Here is a 17,825-nt window from a genome sequence, read left to right on the forward strand (position 1 = left end):
GAAGATTTATGTTTGTTATGTCCTTGTAAAGTGAGCACATTTGGGATCTGGAGTGTTGTTTTTTTCCGGACAAAACTACACATTTGTAGTTGACATGAAAATAAAGAAAATGCTCCGCTTAATCATTATTTGCAGTCTTATTGTTGACGAGGGAAAAAATATGAAAACACAGCAATATTTCAGGCAGAAATATGGTGTGCAAAATATCTGAATAGAAATATTATAAGTTTTTTAAGTAAATCGGGAGCAGAGCTGTAACTCACCCTGTCTGTGCTACAAGTTCTAGTTTGCTGTGCTTCTTCCCTCCTTCTCTTCCTCCTCTCACTCTCCTCCCACCACTGATTGCACAATCTTCCCATCACCACCACAATCACAGCAGCCCGGATTCTGTGCCAGTGTAACTACTGCCTGCCCGTGCGCACATTCTATCAAGCGCACGCACACATCTAGTGCATACATGTCCAGGAGGAGAAATAACTACGTGTGGGAAAACATTTGCTTTGCTCTAACTGCATTACACAAACACTATAAGCTACATAACACACACATAAGGGGTGTGAAGTGTCTAAGTACAGAGAGGAGGAGGGAAACAAAGAGAGTGAAATGATACTTACACCGTACAGTGAGTGTAAGCTACTGTATGTGCAGAGGCCTAACTCCGCCACAGTCCTATACATGATGGGTTAGTTGTTATAGTAGAAATATGAGGGGAAACAATAAGCCAGAATCCACAACATTTTCTGCATCTGCACCATCCCTTTGCCATGTTTTTTTTTAAACCAGTCATTACAAATAAACCAACATACACAGGTGAAAACATAACTTCTATAATAATAATATAAAATGTTTTAAATAAAATTTATTGAGACAGAGACAGAGCAACTTTTGACTTTTAAGATAACTTTTATTAAGATAATTTCACAATCGCATCAGCAAAAAATAATAAATAACACTTCAATCAGATAATATTTTACAAAAGAAAACTACATGAGACACACACACACACAGACAGTTTAAAACTGAAGGAGCAGTGAACCTTCCACCAGATAAAAACAGAGATGACTGAAAGTGTGGCTCCACCCTCTTCCTATCTAAATTAAAATCTGTGCAGCAGTTCCAGTCTCCACCCAAAACAATACATTCTTCTTAGTCAATAACCACTTAATGTTTCTTTAAAAATGTGTAGAACTCTTTCCCGCTCAGAGCCTTGATTAGGTGCATAGATATTGATAAAACTGAATTTAAAATCTTTCACATGAACTGTTTTACCAAAGGTTTCATCTAAATGTTAAACTCCTCCAGAGAATACAGGTTTGAGAAACACTTGACACACTTTCACAGTCAGAGTCCTGTCATCACCATGACAACCAGAAGGCCCCTGTTCAGCAGGACCTACCACAGGGCCACCGGGCACCAGGCCGCTAACAACGACAGAACCGGGCTGCAACCACCAGTGGACCCATCTTTAGACCCGTCATCCCCGGCGGACTTTACAACAGAGCCACCGGCAGCAATGACACCGGCCACGAGCCTCTTAGCCCCGCAGACCCGACCTCCGGGTCGCTGACACCAGCGGACCCGAACACCGGGCCCCGGCAGCACCGACAGCAGGCTCGGAGCCTCGCCGAGCCCCGGAGGACCAGCCTCCTTCCCCCCGGCCCGCTGTGGCTTCCATGGGGACAGGGGATCCGCTGGTGACCCACATGTCCACACCCGGACGAGCTGGTCCAGGATCACCAGGTCGCTCTCAGGGACTCGAGCACCGCTTCGTTCCTCCGGGAGTTGGAGGAGATGTCCCCGTGTTTCACCTGCTCTCGACCCGCCAACAACACCTGCTGCACCGGCCTGTCCTGCTGCGGTTCCCGCCTCACTCCGTGTCTCACAGACAGGGACAGCGGCGACCAACAACAGCCACAGACACACTAACAACACAACAACTACACAATCATACAAAAACAAAGTTAGAAATACAGTAAAGAAGTTTGCGGGAAAACACAAACTCTCACGCGCGCAACACCTATGTGCAACACTACCAAACTCCCAGCATGCAGTGCGAGAGAGAGAGAGGGTGGGGGGGGGGGGAGGGGGAGGGGCCACGGTGACGAGCCTTGGCAGAATTTCAAAAGATGACAATCGAACCTTGTATCTGCATCATCCATTTATTATAATAATTAATAATTTGGAGGAAATCATTTTTTGTTGTTTCTGGAGGAAATCAGTTTAGTTATTTGTGTAATCCTATTATTACAAATAAACCAACATACGCAGGATAAAACATAACTTTTGAAAAATCATAACAAGAATAGCTGCCATGGTTACCAGGCTTGAGAGAACTTCAAAGGCAACATTTGAACCTCGCACCTGCATTATGATTTTTGACTTGGAGGAGAGCGGTTGAGTTGTCTGTGTAATCCCGTTATTACAGATAGACCAACATACTCAGGATAAATCATAACTTTTATATCAATAACAATAGTGTTCAACGTTTGACAGAATTAGAAAACGCTACAAACTATATATTTTTCCCGGGATTTCACCTTTCGCTTTCGAACCTACAACACGCTTTTTGCATTTTTCTTCATTTTAACGGCATTAATTGAGGCAACATGGCTGCCACGCTAACTGCCCAGGACTACCAGTTGGTTCCAGGAAGCCTGCTGACCTCTGGCTCCTCTTGCTACCAGGTGCAGTCTTTTCTCGGACAGGGCACATGCGGAAAAGTTGTCAAGTGCAAGAGACTGGACGACAAGAAGACTGTGGCCATCAAAATGATTAAACTGAAGGCCTGTAATGTAAAGGCGGCAAATCAAGAGGTAAGAAACAAATCTGTACGCTGATCCCAGTTTGAATTATACCGTGTGCAATCCATATGTACACACACTTCCTTGTTTAAGTTTACATTGAGCTGATATACAATGTTTCATTCGCCTTCCATGTATCTCCAGGTGGCTGCTCTGAAGAAATTGAGATCGTTGGGCACGTTCTACCTTGTCCAGTGGTACCAGTACTTCGTTGACAGAGGACACATTTGCCTGGAGTTTGAGCACCTGGACAAAAGTCTCTTTGATTTCATGAGAGAACGACGTTTCAGACCTCTCCAGCTGAAAGAGATCAGACCAATAGTCCAGCAGGTGTGTGTCCACCTGTTTTACTCTGTGCAGTAACAAACAATATGGAAATATATGCAGGTGGAACATTGTTGACATTTTTTTTTTAATTGAACTTTTCAGATTGCCCATGCGCTCAACCACCTGAAGGCTGCAGGGATTGTCCACGCAGACCTCAAGTTGGACAACATCATGTTGGTCGACCAGCTACGGGAGCCCTTCAGGGTCAAAGTGATCGACTTCGGACTGGCGTGTGAGGTGTCAGCTGCCAAGTTGGGTTCCTACATTCAGACCCGTCCATACCGGTGAGCATCTGGAACCATGACAAATCTTAGTGGCGTGTTATTAACTGAAAAAACATTTAAACTGAGAATAAAAACATCCAGTCTTTATCCATTCACACAAATGTCTTTGTGTGTTTTACTCCTGTAGCAGTAAGAATTATTAAGGTGTCCTTCAAAACAACCCACATATTTTGCATGGTTTATGTGATCGTGGTTGTTGCTCCTCTGTCAGATCCCCAGAGATCATGCTGGGGCATCCCTTCACAGAGGCCATAGACATGTGGTCGCTGGGCTGCATTGCTGCTACGCTGTACCTCGGGACCCAGCTCTACCCTGGATTGGGTGAATATGAAATGGTACAGATACTTCTTCAAAATGCACTGTCTCTTCAGTTGTATTAATATCTTAATATGACAGTCTCAGAGGAGTACAATTCAGAGCAGACTCCAACCCTAACCCCTTCTAGGGCATGACATGTGCATAATATAAAGATAAATAAGCAGTACTTCACCTGGACTGTGGGGGAATTTTAAGTTGTGTTGTATTTTCAGATCAAACACATCACAGAGACTCAGGGTCAGATACCCGACACCATGCTCAACCATGGAGGTAAAACTCCACAATTCTTCACGAGAAACGTCGACTCCACCTCCTCCGTCTGGAAACTCAAGGTGACGACCTGAAACCGCTTGTTATATTCAAATATCTCTCTCTCCATCTCGTTTCTGCCTTGCTGTAACATATCTGATGCACTGATGCTTACCACACCACTTTATGAACAGACACCAGAGGAGTACCACAAAGAGACGGGGAAGCAGCCAATGGAGAACAGGTGGTGGAAGTTCACCTCCCTGGACGACCTCTTGCTGGTATGTCTTCTTTAATATCACTCCACATGAGCTTGTTCATTAAAGATAAAAAGAAAAACACTCGGAATGTCCTAGAGAGGTTTTTGGTATTCACCACTGGAGCTAACTGAGAACATGTTTGTGTTTTAGATCCGACGCTTCAGCAGTCACAACTCTGCAGATGAAGTTACAGAGATGGCCGACGCCCACATGTTTGTGGACATGTTGAAGGCGATGCTTCAGCTTGATCCCGACAGAAGGATCACACCCCGTCAGGTGCTGGAGCACAAGTTCCTCAGCCTGCGCCACATCGCCAGAATGGAGCATAAAAGCCACTAGTAAGTCAACAATGTGATCTGGTTAAATGTTTTTAAATGTATAATTCATCTTTTGCTATATATATTCCACTTGTACCTTTGTTACTGATACAGATACACGGATGATCTAATTAGAGTATTAATTTTCTTGCCGTGTCAGGTGCTGTTTTCAAATGATGGAAATCTGTCAGAAGAAAATCCTGCCTTCTGGCAGTGGCACAGCTGTGTGTGGGCCACTGAAGCCGCCCCGGTGCACAGCTACCAACCCCGTCCAGCAGAATCCTACATCTCTTGCTGAGGGGAGAAAAACTGACCAGATCCACCGCACCGACCTACATCCCTGCACCACCACCACCCAGACCAGAGGAACTGAGGGGTCAAGAAAGAGGAACATTGAACATGACGATGTGCAGCCTCACAAGAAAAACTCTCTTTCCTTGTCAAACAGCAGACATGATCCTTGGCACACTTGCCATCGTCAGTCGGATCAGAGGACCAGGCCTGGTGATCACCGCCACAACCACACCACAATTCCTTCAGGCTGCACCTTGACTTAGAGTCAGGCTCTGTCAGGACTAAAGAGAAAGGCAGGCAGTGATGCTGATGTGCAGACTACAATGCCTTTGCTTGTCAGATAGTGACACCTGCCATTTCATCTTGTAATATATAATCTAACTGAAAATGTTTGCAAATATTTGAGTTGAGTGTACATAGGTTTTTGCTGTTGTTAAAATATTTAATTAATGTTTTTGTAAGCTTTTATTAAATATGATTATATTTAAATTACACCAAAGAAATCCTACATGAAGTTTATAGACACAGGAATAATGTTTGACGTTCAGAATGAAAGATGGCTCTTGTAAATATATGGCTCCTGTAAATAAATGTTTATTCCCTTGAGATGAGTAATGGATTCATTATTTTTTTCCCAATGAAAGGAAAACAAAACTGCACATTTAACACAGATTTATGCGTCATGATTCATCAATAAACAGTGGTCCAATTTTGAGAAAACAATCCTAGTTTTAAGTGTAATTTCAAGCATAACTTTTGTCCTAAGTGTTGTCTGGAAATTCAAGAAAATGCCTTTAGAACCCAGCAAATACAAATTCCCTGATATAGTTACGTTAGTTAAAGAGTGCAGCTCTGCACAGGTATCCTGAAGGAGGGAAACAAGTAGAGTGACTGGATACTTACACCATACAATGAGAGTAAGCTACTGTATGTGCAGAGGCCTCATTTATGTGAATGAACTTGTGTTTGCATCAGTACAGTGCTTCACTTTCTCTTTGTCAGTGTTGTCTCCCAGATGGGGGGTGCTCTAAAGCCTTGTATGACTCTGTTACTGTGTGTGAGCAATAAATCAAAAAATAACTGGCACTGAGTTCAGAGAGCGCCTAACTCTGCCACAGTCCTATACATGATGGGTTAGTTGCTATAGTAGAAATATGAGGGGAAACAATTAGCCAGAATCCACAACATTTTATGCATCTGCACCATCCCTTTGCCAAGTTTTTTTTAAACCCATTTTAACAAATAAACCAACATACACACAGGTGAAAACATAACTTCTATAATAATAATATAAAATGTTTTAAATAAAGTTTATTGAGACAGAGCAACTTTTGACTTTTAAGATAACTTTTATTCAGATCATTTCATAATCGCATCAGCAAAAAATAATAAATAACACTTCAATCAGATAATATTTTACAAAAGAAAACTACATGAGACACACACACACACATAGACATTTTAAACCTGAAGGAGCAGTGAACCTTCCACCAGATAAAAACAGAGATGACTGAAAGTGTGGCTCCACCCTCATCCTATCTAAATTAAAATCTGTGCAGCAGTTCCAGTCTCCAACCAAAACAATATTCTTCTTGGTCAATAACCACTTAATGTTTCCTTAAAAATGTGTAGAACTCTTTCCCGCTCAGAGCCTTGATTGAGTGCATAGATATTGATAAAACCGAATTTAAAGTCTTTCACATGAACTGTTTTACCAAAGGTTTCATCTAAATGTTAATCTCTTCCAGAGAATAAAGGTTTGAGAAACACTTGACACACTTTCACAGTCAGAGTCCTGTCATCACCATGACAACCAGAAGGCCCCTGTTCAGCAAGACCGACCACAGAGCCACCAGGCACCGGGCCACTAACAACGACAGAACCGGGCTGCGACCACCAGTAGACCCATCTTTAGACTCGCCATCCCCGGCGGACTTTACAACAGAGCCACCGGCAGCAATGACACCGACCAACGAGCCCCTTAGCCCCGCAGACCCGACCTCCGGGTCGCTGACACCAGCGGACCCGACCATCGGGCCCCCGGCAGCACCCACAGCAGGCGCGGAGCTTCGCCAAGCCCCGGAGGACCAGCCTCCTTTCCCCCGGCCCGCTGTGGCTCCTGTGGGGGACAGGGGATCCGCTGGTGACCCACATGTCCACACCCGGACGAGCTGATCCCGGTCTTCCAGTTTAAGTGGCGATCACGGCTTCTGGCGATATGTTTACCTTTTTCCAGATGTTGATGGTCGGTTGCAGAGCTGGTCGCAGATTCGTCATTTTCACAAAGCGCATGTGTCACTGCATGAAAACAAGCGTTTGTGTCAAACTGTGTCGCAGGAAAGTGTTGGCACATCCTTCGGTTAACGACTTTCACACGTATCTGCAGGCAGCAAAGGAAACTCTGCAGTTGTCAGGCCTGAGAGCTGTTGTGAGGTGACCCCCCTACTCCTTCGCCTAGAGGACGCTTTCACATGCAAATGACAATGCTCTGAGCTTCACAAATGCATATCAGGATAGTTCCCCTCAGAGCAGATAACACCTTTTTCTAAGAGTATACTAAACTATCTGGCATCTTGACAAAGGTCAATGCTGTCAAATTAAACAATGCACTTTATTTCAAATTTGTATTGTCATCCAAAACAATCCTGAATCTCAACCACTGTACAGAGTGGCATGATTACAGTCACTTTTTCAATTGTGCTGGTTAAATGCACAGAGGATTTGTTAACCACCTCTACCAGCAATGAAATGATACTGGGTATGATCATCTGTGACCTGTAAGCTCCAAACTTCTACTGGCTTTCCATAAAAATATCTGTCCTCCCAAAATACTGGCATCAAATTCACGTCAATGGCAAACTAAGCTGTTTTCCATGAATTATAAATGCTACCTTTTCACCACTACTTTCAAAATTGCTATGAAACATTCATTGATTTAATGATTTATTTTTTCAGTGTAATATTTAATCCCTCCTGGACTGCACAGTGACAAAACACAGCAGCCAGCTGTTTGGCTACAACATACATCTCCACTCAGTTTGATTATTATTTTAAATATAAAGAAGACACAATATAGAGCTGAAATTCCTTCATAATTTGAACTTAAATTGTCTAATTGTTGTTATTAAACTTTCTCAGTATTCCATTAAAACAGTCAACACTTTTATCCAAAGCGACTTACAATAAGTGCATTCAACTATAAGGTTACGAACACAGAACAGCGTGACTCATGTGTGTAAATTTAGTAAACACCAGAAAAAATAAACTGGGCCTCAGTCACATACTCATCCCACATGAAGTAACCGCTGCTTTAAGATTACAAGGTTGTGGAGATTTACTGTGAAAACCTCACGTCACCCGCTCGCGTCATCAGCTGATGGCCTCGTCCAATCACAGCCTCGTATACGCAGTGCAGCAGCATCGAGTGTCCCGAAGACAGGAAGCGGCTCGTGTTTAGCTTGTTCCGTACGAGTGAGTCTGTCTTCGGGGTAAATAACTTGCTGAAGTCGACACGACGCGTTTCCCTGGAGGAGAAGATGAGTGCGTGTGTAAGCAGAGCCGCGGGCCCGGTGTGGACAAGACGGACGCACAGTCCCTGAGTTAAGGTGAGAGCTAAGCTAACGGAGCCGCCATGCTAACTACTAAGCTAACTCGTTCTACTGAAAGCATGTCCGCCACTTTGGGATAGCGAGAAAGTTGCTAAAATACGAATACAGCATCGAGTGCTGGAGCAGATCTAGTGCATGTGTAAATATGTATGAATTACTTAGATGTAACAGTTTGTTCTCGTTCAAGTCATGACCCAGAGGCTGCAGAGAAACAATTCAAGCCTCACCGTTTTTGTACAATATTTTTGCTGTATGTAAATAAAGCTTTGACTCCACATATACCTTGTTCACATTTGTTCCCTGTACAATATGTTCACCTATAACATCAAGCATCACATGAATGTTTAGTTTTAATTAACTGCAGTGCTTTTGGTAAAGGCTTACTAATAAATAATAATAAATATTGATATATACATTTTTATTATTAATATTGTGTGGGAGGGGCTTACCCCACGTGCGGAATGCTGTGACCCCACATGTGCACTGCAATGACCCAGGGTGACCAATAGCAACACTTCTACCAACCAATCACGAGTGACATTAGTTTCAAGGGTCTGTGGTTTCCTCCAATGGTGAATAGAGAGAGGCTGTAGCCAGCGGCTGGACTCCGATTCATATGCTAATTAGATCACACGTCGCGATCGGTCCGCGCGGCGGAGCGAGCCCCCCCGCGGCTCTCTCCTTTGTTCTCCAAATCCCCCTTAAGGTCCGCAAACGCCGATAGACCCACCTTATCTTCACTGGCGAACGCCGAGGTAACATCATGGAAACTGTTGGTTACAGCAGGGGTTTAGGCCTGTCCGAAGAGGTTCACTGTGACAATAATACTGCTTTTCGTCTAGTGTGTGTGAAGTGCGGTGATCTACTGAAGGTCTCGCTGAAATAAAAATCATACAGAAACCCTTCCTGAGTTCATGTGTCCGTGTCACGTTGAGACAGCAATATAAATTAAATGGTTAAAAAAAAAGAAAATAGTACAAAAATCTTGAACGGGACTCGAAACAGCGAGCCGAAGCACTATTAGCTTCTGGCCTGATGACGATCTCATTACGCCACTGAGCCGCTGAAGTTTCCATCGCACAATAGATAAATGACTCGTTCCTTGCTTTGTCAGCTGTATAACAACAGATGTGCTTTAAGGTAACGCCCATGGCATCTTGTGACAGTCCCAACACAGACAAAACGCATATATACTTAATACCAGGCTTCACAATCTATTGCTCCTCTTCAGAGGAGACACAGGGAGTTCTGAAGAACACACACGCGTGACCAGCTCCACGCAAAGTGCTTGTGTTTGACGCTGGTGATCATTACAACGCGCACACACCAAAGCAGTGTCAGATGTAAACATCCCTCACAACAACAAGGCGGAAGCTCCAGCGGTGTTATTATGAGTAAAGCTGGTGAACATGCTTATAATGGACGGGTGAAGCTTCACGTGTCCTCCTGTCGCTGCTGGTTTAAGTCAGCAGACGTGATTCTAAAACACAAATTATAATAGTGATAAATAATAAAAAGTCTCCGTGATGTGCACTCGTACATTTGTTACTGCGGATACAGATACACGGATGATCTAATTGTAGCCCACATTAGAAAACACGTGAGCACATATTGAGAGAAAGGGAGAATGTAGACTTTGATATGCTGTTACGTTTTCTGGCCAGTAGGGGGAGGTACCAGTCATCTAACTCAGGGGTTCCCAAACTTTTCAGCCTGGGACCCCCAAAATAACAGTGCCAGAGACTGGGGACCCCCAACGACACTGGAGGTGGTTTATAATGTTGCGCACAGCCACGCACATGCACTATGCATGCATACGTGCGTGCGTGCGTGCGTGCGTGCGTGCGTGCGTGCGTGCATGCTTGTGCATGTCTGCTCAGGTAGCCTCTCCTTCTCCGCTAGCCTGTCCTGTTCCTCTGGCCTCCTCGATTTGGTTGGTATTAACCAACGTTTCATTGTGACTGTCCATAATTTTCAGCTGTTTCCAAAAGAGTTTTGGCCAGCTACCGTGTGACTGGTGCTGCTGTAAATTGAACTGTCGCTAACCTGTGTCGTCAGATAAAAAAAGGAAATGTTTTTTTTTGTGGAGGAAAAAAAGGGGAGAAAAAAGAAAAAAACTGATGGGAAATGTGTAAGCTATTTTATTTAGTGACTATTATTTTGAAGAGGGGTTTTACCGGAAGGATGTGCTGTACTAAACGGCTGCTATGTCTCCTGTGTCTTCTTTAGTCTGAGGCCTTATTCAATACAACAACTAAACACTCGGCTACAATTGCATGGTTTTATTCTAATATCAACTCATATGTATATATTAGGGTGACCAGACGTCCTCTTTTTCCCGGACTTGTCCTCTTTTCGAGACCTAAAAAATGCATCCGGCAGGGATTCCAAAAACGTCCGGTATTTTGCCTCGTCGCAAAAAAATATTAATAATTTTTTTTTTTTTTGCCTCGTCGCATATTTGTGTTTCTGGGTCTTTAACATAGCCTACTAGTTATTTCGGCCTTCAAAGTTCTGGAAATGGTACCACCCTTACGTTCCACCTTCTTGCGCGAGCTGACTGTAGAGAGAGTCTGTCATTGGGCGACCGATCTCAGGGTTACCAGGGCCACGATAATTATCCCCCAAATATGACTATTTTGAGCCTTTGGAACGTTACTTTGCCATTTCCAATCTGGCAACATTGAGCACCTTGCCGCTTCCACTCCGTGCGCTGTTTACAACAGCACATAATATGGCCAACCACATGAGGACTGAAAAGTGTCTTAATTTTCTTATTTTAATATGTGGCCATATAAGTAATTTATTATTTGGAATATTGTATTTGTTATCATTATTGCTTTAATATATGAGGAGGACTGAAAAGTTTCTTAATTTTCTTATTTTAATATGTGGCCATATAAAGAATTTATTATTTAGAATGTTTTATTTGTTATCATTATTGACACATTTAAATGCCACAAAAAAGATTTGTTTTACATTTGCACTTTGCAATTTTGTTAAAGTTCAATAAATAGATGTTCATATAGTCATTTGTGTCATTTCATTTGTGACATTTGTATGCATTCACATGGTCATGGTGCGGCATGCTATACACTACACCTCCCCACGCCAACACACCCCCCCCCACACACACACCCCCGCGACGAAGTGTCCTCTTTTTTACAAACTCAAATCTGGTCACCCTAGTATATATTATACAAAAAATTAATTTATATAAAAAAAAAAAATAATTGTATTTTTTTTTGGAATGCATTTCGCGACCCCTGATCTAACTCACATACTCTGTGTCAAGCATCATCACCTGTCTACATCCGGTCCGCCATTTTAGATCACTCAAGCTAGATGCATGCTCTCGGTTTTGGTCAGATCATAAGCTATATAGATGAGTGAAGTAATCCTGCTGACCTGTTGAAAGATGCAGGGACTCTTACGAATCAATGGCGAGTAGTACAACATCTGTAGCTGCAGATTTAGTTGAGAAATATAGTAAATCACGGAGTAAAAAAAGTCCGCTAGCCGCTAAGCTAACGGCTAACATGATAAACCCCATTCACTTTCGCTAATAGCGTTAGCATGTAGGATCTGGGATATAGTTGTGAGCTAACCACAATGCTGTTACCTCAGAACTGTTAATGATAAATGTGTATTGTATGTATGTGAATATTAAAAGCTACTTTGCTAGCAATGTTTAGTATAGAGGTTATTAGTGCAGATTTGAAGCCCTGCTTCATGTTAATTTACTCTTGTCTAATAGCTGTGGAGTTTCTACTCATTGAGCTTCAGTATTAGCATGTAGTCCTTATGTCTTACATAGGACTGATAATATGTGTATGAATGAATGTCTTAAGTCAATGTGATTCTGTTTTCCTATTAATACTTGAACCTTATAGTATTATAATTTAATTTAGCATTGAGTTTGATCTTTGAGAATTTAAGTTGTATTGATACAATCGATATACATGTGTGACCTGTTTATAGGTCAGGTTTTTTGATTCTGAAGAAAATAATTCTCCGGTGCCAGCGAGGACATCAGGATTGATTTTCCCGAAGATTCCAGTTAACTGGTGGCGAGCTACCCTACGATCTTTCTGAAGGAATTGGACTTTCTTATTCTTCACTCCACAGTGTGGTAGGACAGACCCTGTAAAAAGACGGATTGGACCCAACAACATTCTACAGACTGACAATTAAGACTTGACTGACAGACTTTGAATTGACTTTTATGTGCACACTTTTCTTTTATTTATTTCTGTTTATTATTTTGGGGGAAATTTATGATGTGTTCTATTGTCAAACCAAGTTGAATTGCTGTTGTGTTTAAATATAAGTTCATTTAAAGAAATTGTGTTTTTGTATTTCTCATTATTGATTCTCAACTCCAGGGCTCCTACGTACCTAGAATATCCTATCCTGGTCCAGACTAACACTTATTCTAGTGTAACCAAGGGTTACATAATGAAAGGTTTAATTTTCTTGCAGTGTCAGGTCCTGTTTTCAAATGATGCAAATCTGTCAGAAGAAAATCCCGACTTCTGGCAGTAGCACAGCAGTGTGTGGGCCACTGAAGCCGCCCCGGTGCACAGCTACCAACCCCGTCCAGCAGAATCCTACATCTCTTGCTGAGGGGAGAAGAACTGAGCAGCCCTACCGCACCGACCTACATCCCTGCACCACCACCACCCAGACCAGAGGAACTGACGGGTCAAGAAAGAGGAACATTGAGCATGATGATGTGCCGCCTCACAAGAAAAACTCAAACAGCAGACATGATCCTTTGCACACTGGACATCATCAGTCTCATCAGAGGAACGGGCCTGCTCATCACCGCCACAACCACAACACGGGTCCTTCAGGCAGCACCCGGACCGAGGGTCAGGCTCTGTCGGGACTGAAAAGAAAAGGAGGTGATCATGGCGATGTGCCGCCTCCCAAGAGAAACTCTCCTCCCAGGTCAGATAGTAACAGAAGGTCCCAGGGAAACTGGGACTACAGTAGGAGCAGGGACTGTGAGAGGAGAAGAGACAGGCATGATTTTACAGGCAGTTCCACCTGCAGAGATGATTCCCGGCACACTCTCCATCATTAGTCAGCTCAGAGGACGAGGCCTTATCAGCACCACCACCACCACAACACAGTTCCTTCAGGCTGCACCTTGACTTAGAGTCAGGCTCGGTCAGGACTAAAGGGAAATGCAGGCAGTGATGCTGATGTGCAGACTACAATGCCTTTGCTTGTCAGATAGTGACACCTGCCATTTGATCTTGTAATATATAATCTAACTTAAAATGTGTGCAAATATTTGAGTTGAGTGTACATAGGTTCTTGCAGTTGTTAAAATATTTAATTAATTTTTTTTGTGAGCTTTTTAATGATATTTATATTACACCAAAGAAATCCTTCATGAAGTTTATAGAAACAAGAATAATGTTTGACATTTAGCATGAAAGATGGCTCTTGTAAATAAATATGTTTATTCCCTTGAGATGAGTAATGGATTCATTCTTTTTTTTCCAATGAAAGGGAAACCAAACTGCCCATTTATCACAGATTTATGATTCATCAATAAACAGTGGTCCAATGTAACTAATTTTGATAAAATAATCTTAGCTTTAAGTGTAATTTCAAGCATAACTTTTGTCCAAAGTGTTGTCTCTGGAAATTCAAGAAAATTCCTTTAGAACCCTGGACTCATGCAGCCTCATCACAGAAAGTTTATCTGTCGTTCAGGACGTGTCTGTAAATGTTATGAAGAACACAAGCCCAAGAATCTGCCACCTGGCTGGAACTCAATGAAGGGAGAAGAAGAGATTCCCAACATCATGGTCAGTACTCTCAAGTATCCAGAAGATGGTGCATGGAATGCTTTTGAATATCTCACAGAAACATGTGGTAGACCACGGAAAGGCCGCATCATCGTCCCGTTCAACCTTGGTGGTCGGAAAGTAACCATCCCGTTCTACATCATCACCTGGGTCATGTCTCTGGTTCTGTCTGACTACGGGATCAAAGCCACCGTCCATCTTGCCGCCTGTCTGGGTTATGACCCTAACCCCAGGCAGAAGATTCCCAGAGAGTTCCTGGAGGATCAGAACTGTTACACTATCGACAACACCATGATGACATCATCGCCAGACATGTGGCCCATCACCCACCCCGACCTGTACAGGAACCAAGAGGCCATGTTCCATTAGACGGACAAAACCTCCGGTGGTGCTCCTAAACTGATAATACTACAGTTATAACACACTGAAATTACAGTTAGGTGGACATTTACTATAGAAGGCTGAAAATACAGCTACACGAACAGTAACAAAGCATCTATTATGCTTATTTCTCTCCACTCGTCCGAGGGAGGGTCCGTTGCTTAGTCAGGTAAGTAATAGGTCAATTTAGATTGAGTCTGGAAGCCCTGGTGCGACGTTTCGAAATATTGGGTATCGTTTGGTTTTTTCCCGATACCGGTGCCTGAACCGATACTTTAAAAAAAAAAAAAAAATGTCTGATCTACATCCCCCTCTGGAGGTAAGTTGCACACAGTTTAAGGAAGCTCATATTTGTGGTTAACCTACTTTGAAGGCTTATGAATGGAATGCTTGTCTCTTACCAGGATATAAATAAGTGTGTTTGTGCTTGTGTATGAGTGTGTACGCACATATGTATGTTTTTAAGGTTATTTATATTCAGATTTCTGCTGTAGGTTCACCATGATGACCGGATTCTTTGGCCTGTGCTTCAGCATGGCCCAGCTCAACGATGACCCTTTCATCAGCTGTTTCATCTCAGCAGCCATAGAGGTTCCTTGGTACATCACCAGCTGGATGGCACTACGAAAATATTCACAGCGAAACATTATGATCGGCATCTTGCTCCTTGGATCAGTGCAACTGATACTCATTAAATTTGTACCTCAAAGTTAGTCAAATCATCATTAGCCTACAGGAGTTATAGATAATAGTTATATAGTGTTTGTTGGAGCCTTGAGCTGAACTGTATCAATATGTTGTTTCAGTGTCGAATTTAAATAAAGAAACACTTTCCATCATTACTTGGCCTGAATGTTTCAAAAAGCATATCCAAACTATTCCATCTGTCAGACATGAGCATTATTATCATTGTAGGTTACATATACATTTATCTAAAATAACAAATAAAGCTTTAAATTAACTTTACAGTTATCTGTGTTTGTCACCATCCACTGTTTGTTCTGCAATTAATTCACCTCGTGTACGTGAAACATGTGTGGGACGGGGACTTGCAGGAACAATTTCTCTACACAAGAGAGCTCCCTACTACTACGACTGCAGAAGACATGTTCAGCTCCGTGGACTTGTATTTGAGTTCATTGGGACGAAGCTGGGACACGTGCCTCGGTATCACAACTGATGGCGCTGCCCGGCACGACAGGACAACCCTCAGGTGTTGTGAGGAGAGGAGAATACTTGAGAAAGCGCAGAATGCAACTTGGAACCATTATTGTTAGCAGGAAATTAAATCAAAAACACAATAACTCAAAGAAACTGAAAATAAAATCAAAAACTGAAAACACGCGAAGGTGTCATAAGACACTCTTGGGTCTTCTTCAGGTCTTACTAGGTTAGGCACCTGAAAAGCAAATTGTTTCTATCAGAGCTGTGAGGCCCTTCCACTACAACGTTCAGAGAAAGAGTGAGTGAGGAGCCTGAGGGCTCCTATACTTATAGGCTACCTCTCACAGACTCCTCCCCCTTGTCTATTCCACTGTGATCCTTTAATTCTATAACTGTCACTAAAACCAAACTTATTTATATATGTTATCATTCATGATACCGTGTATCTATGAATATATTATATTTTATTGGACTTAAGTGATGTATTTATTTATTTAAGTCAAATTGTGACAAAAGTTCGAAATCGAGAAACAAAGTTCGTATCGATAAACTGTGATTGTTTTAACTCACATATCAAAATTATTGATATAAATTTAAGTTGTCCACATCCGTGTATTCTTTTTGTAATAAATCATGTTGTTATTACTACTTCGTGACGTCTACGTATTGTCTTTTTTGTATAACTGAGCTGTGACTTGTGATTTTAGGTCAATTTCGTATAGATAAACTGTGATTGTTTTAACTTACATGTCAAATTACATGTTATTTGTTTGAATTTCACGACACAAATGACAGCGTCATCGGAGCAGTGACATTTTTTTGACCTGGCAGGCAACATCTATATATATAACATATAACATAGTAAAATGAAGCAGCAGTTTAAAGGGTGAAGGAGTGGGGAATATTAAATTAAAGATATAATTGACATACACACACTTTAACGTGTGGTCAGATACACATACCATGTCCTTTGATTGCATTAACTACACTCTGGAGCACAGTCACTACACACACACACACACACAAGGCAGAGGACCAACATCTGAGGGAGGTGAGGCAGATAATGAGCAGACCTCCCTCACACACACACACACACACAGTACGTCATCTCAACTTCAGATGTTACATGCTCCTTATCAAACAGGGAAAGGTTTTCATGCCTTTTCTCACAGTGTTTCATGAATCACTTCATTGTAATAATTCTGAGACGTCCTCTCTCCTGTGAGATCATCAGTCTAACGCCGGGTTTACACCGGGCGCTGAAGCGTCGCGTAAACGCAGAACCAAGCCTTAAATAACAGCTGACTCCCATCCACTCCCATGTTAGTCCTCTGTGCCGGTCCCACCGGAGGCTGAAGCCCCGCGCTGCGCCAAGGCAGCCTCGCACCGTGCAGCGATCGTTTCGGCGTCGAGTCTATTTTTTGCGCTTGACGCGAGCGTATCGCTCCAGGAAACACACTGAAAAATAATTTTAAACGATATTGATGACATATTTTATATGATATTAATGATCAAATATGCATCCCATAGTTTGTATTCCCCTTCTGTTGTCCTGGAGTTTTAATTTTACCAATTTTACCGATCACATTATTAAATGTCCCCCTCTGCCCCCACTACAGCCACACAAGCAGTCATAAAGATAAAAAGAGAGGGGGGGGGGGGGGGGTGTCTACGTACTCTCCCCATAGGCTTGAGTGGAGAATACGTAATTTACCCTCGACACCAGACATTGAACGGAGCAAACAGCGGAGAAGTTCTTGAAGATGGATGACATTAAATTAATAATTGAAGTGGGAAAGTACACTGAGCTGTATGATCTTCCGCACATGTTGTATAAAGACAACATTAAAAAGGACAAATGCTGGGACGCTGTTGCAGTTAATGACAAATATCAGCTGTATGTGTGATCACGGAGAGGAATCGCAGGATGACCGCCGCGGTGTTAAGGGTGACGGTGTGACCAGCCAAGCGCCGGCGCGCTAGGGAGTAGCGCTTAC

Source organism: Limanda limanda, chromosome 22 (assembly GCF_963576545.1).
Source record: "Limanda limanda chromosome 22, fLimLim1.1, whole genome shotgun sequence".
NCBI classification, from domain to species: Eukaryota; Metazoa; Chordata; class Actinopteri; order Pleuronectiformes; family Pleuronectidae; genus Limanda; species Limanda limanda.